Below are 1,506 nucleotides of genomic sequence, written 5' to 3'. Positions count from 1 at the left end.
AAAGAAATACATTGGGTTTGAAAATTTATACAAGCTTATCCAATTTGCACCTCCCAGAATCAAACACAGATCCGAACACACTTCGTGATTGGAAATCTGCACATTTATGAGCTTACGATCTGATCTGCACACGCGCGCGCGCACACACACACACACGTATTCAAAAGATACATGCATTTGAAAAAGTGAATGAAAAATGTGTACATTTGAAAAATGCACACAAACACTCTTTAGTCAATGGCAGAAAAAATGTGCACAAAATTTGCATATATGCAGAAAAAAAATGTGCATGGAAATACATATGAATTTCCATGATAGAAAAAAGAAGAAGCTTACAGTCTGCTATATACTCAAGTCGGAAGAAGCTTCCAAATGGAAATCAGAGAATCTCAACAAGCTTGGGGTTTGTTGATTCACACATTCATAGATTAAAATACAACATAAAACACAAAAACAGCAGCAGAAAACCCTGTGTTCATACAAACAAACAAACAAACAAACAAACATTCTGATTAAAACAGCAAATTAAAATTACACTCTGAATTCCTTCCTATGCTTCTGGAAGGTCATTAATGAGGAATCCGTGAAGTAAGAAGACTTGATCTGGCACCAAAACGAGGACGGTCTCTTGATTCTGTTATAAGAGATGTAATGTGTTCCTGCTATGAGAATGATTAACTATAGAGCATGCGATCTGGAAAAAAATGGAATGTGCATCTGTGCATATATGCACAAGTCCCAGAGAGAATAAACAAAAACACCTCATCCTACAGAACCAGAAAAAAAAAACCTTTATGCAGCATTTAAGATACAGTACCGTGATTACAAAATTGGGGTCTCCAGATTCTGTGAACTCAGCCCCCAGCAGTAGCATATGCTAGCAGGGGCTAGTGCAACACACTGTGCTGAAGTTGTATGTTCCATAAAGGTGGTGGTAACATGCATGCTAGTTACTTGTGGTTTGTCAGGTACCCCACCAGGAATATAAGCAACAAAGGGATGCAATGTGGCCTGTGTGCTTTCCCAGAGAAAGCCTTGTGAAGCACCCTGGATAGTGAAACTATGATTTACTCAGGTGGGAGGAGAGACTCCTAGGGTAGTGCTAGTCTTAAAAAGTAGGCCCTGTTCCACTAGAACAACTTTCCCCAACCTCGTGCCCTTTGGATATGTTGAGTTGCAACACACACTATCCCAAGCCAGCATGGCTATGGAGGTTATAAAGTTCAGCAGAAGGTCAGAAGAAGACAGAGGAAAAAAGTTTCAACTCAGAAAATAGAAACTTAGTTTTCAGAAATGAACAAGAAATTATCCTCCTGCTTGGCTGTAGTTGGGAGAGAGAGAAAAACTAATTTTAAGAGATGAAAGCCTAAGGTAGGAAGTCAGAAGGGCAGAAAAGCAGAAGGGTGGGGGGACATTCCTGCATCCTAGAGGAAAGGAAGAGAAACTGGAAGAACTGGAAGAAGAACTGCTGGAAGTGGAGAACTGGCAGAAAGAGCTGGACCAATG

This window comes from Heloderma suspectum, chromosome 10 (assembly GCF_057233095.1).
Source record: "Heloderma suspectum isolate Gila_16-S chromosome 10, 16-S_ref, whole genome shotgun sequence".
Classification (NCBI taxonomy): Eukaryota; Metazoa; Chordata; class Lepidosauria; order Squamata; family Helodermatidae; genus Heloderma; species Heloderma suspectum.
This window is presented reverse-complemented; position numbering follows the sequence as displayed.